The following is a 1,841-nucleotide window of genomic DNA, read 5'->3' on the forward strand; positions in this document are numbered from 1 at the left end:
CCATAACCCCCCCCACCTCCCAACACACATATGCGCCCACATTTGCAGAAAGACAAGAAAAGGAACTCGGGCTGAACACACCATCCTTCCAATAGGGGAATTTCTTTTAATGTCCAAAATGTACAGGAACTTTTCTTTTTAAATCGAAACGTGTGGGTGGGAGAAGAAGCCTTGTGAACGATACAGTCTTGAGGACTGTGCTCCGGTAGAGAGTTCTATCAGCCCAGGAGAATGGCAGCCTGTCAGATGTGAAAACAAAAACATGAAAGAAAGGAACATAATCATCACCTTTTCCCTCTCGTCTATATGCATGAGAATAATTCAAACTCATTTACTGATTTTCTAATTGGCACGCCACTTTGCATGGTCCACCATAGGCTTGCGCGAAAGCAAAAACAACAACAAAAATTCATTTACACATTTTGGGCCTATAACTTCTTGATTTGGGCATTACGTTGAACACAACCGTTTTTCTGTGCATACATAGGATCACGATAGCAACTGGCTTACAAAAACCGAACCTACATATTGCTCATTTTAAGACACCTCCACGACCGTGCCCCCTTATATAAGTGTGAGTCGTGCGCCCCCCCCACCCCACCCCCCAACCGAAGACCGTATAATATGGTTGTTCACTTTCGTCTATCAGCGGTCTTTCGGGACGCATCAGACATATACGTCCGATAGTAATTCTCGACCGTCGTGGCAGCACAGATGAAGGTATTCATGGAGACCAACTTTTGTTTGACATTGCTAAGCCATTTTCATTCTGTATTTTATTCAACCTTGACAGTATAGCGTCCTTTTTTTGTAATTTTCTGGGGCGATTTGTAAAGGCAGTGGAGGAGACAAAAAAACACGGATCATAGAGTACCATACAAAGAATGACTATTTCTGGAGACCTGGAAATATTTCTTCAGAGTATTTGGACTGTAAATTGTGTTGTAATGTGTTTTTAGCTGCCTTATAGTTGTGTTGGAACTTTATTTTGTTTTGTTTCTGCATTTCTTCACTGTCAATTTATAAGAAAAAATATTTTGGTCTGATACACCATTTTTGTAGGGGTCCAGGCAAGTTTAGGAATATATCCAGGCAAATTGGGTTAGATCTAGTGAAAACAGAATTTAAAATTATCAGAAGGGAAAAAATTGTTGACCTTCAAAGTTGACCCAAAATTGCGCGTCTCTCGGTGCAAAGCTGGTCCAAAACTCTGTTCAATCTTCTCGGGTCTTTGTATACGAGTCAAAATGTTGGATGACAAACAGAATCTAAAAGCATTAATTGAAACTAAAAAGAAGGATTTCTATATCCCACTACTTGATTTAAATCTTAAGATAATGTATGACTTACGAGTGTTAGGTAAATGGTAGTTCGTAGAGGTTTTTTTTTTCGCTAAATGGGCAAAACCGATTGCGCCGGTCTTTTATGTCGGCTGAACATGGATAAGAGATTTATTGCGGTTGATAGATGTCATTAAGTTTCTAGTAAATCCAAAATAATCATATTTATCAAAATTCAAAAAGCCCGTTGCTGGTGTGAAGAAACTGTCCAAGACGGCTACCTCTTGTTGAGGAGAAGAATTGTTATCTTAGACAGGTGGACGGCTTGCACGGTGTTCTTACATGTATAAAATATATATATATATTTTTTATTTTTTTTTGGGTTGTAATTTCAAAGGAGGGAGTGGAAGTGGTCGTGTGTACAAGTGTTTGTCTAGAGCAGTAAGCCGTTAGAGCCGGTTTGACTGTTTTAGAATACAGAAAGTAGTCTTATTGATTAACGGTTTGCTTTAGCTATGTATAGTCTTAAGAGGTGCAAATAGATGCTTGAGGGGGGAGGGG

The sequence above is a fragment of the Aplysia californica genome, unplaced genomic scaffold (assembly GCF_000002075.1).
Source record: "Aplysia californica isolate F4 #8 unplaced genomic scaffold, AplCal3.0 scaffold00042, whole genome shotgun sequence".
In the NCBI taxonomy this organism is placed as follows: domain Eukaryota; kingdom Metazoa; phylum Mollusca; class Gastropoda; order Aplysiida; family Aplysiidae; genus Aplysia; species Aplysia californica.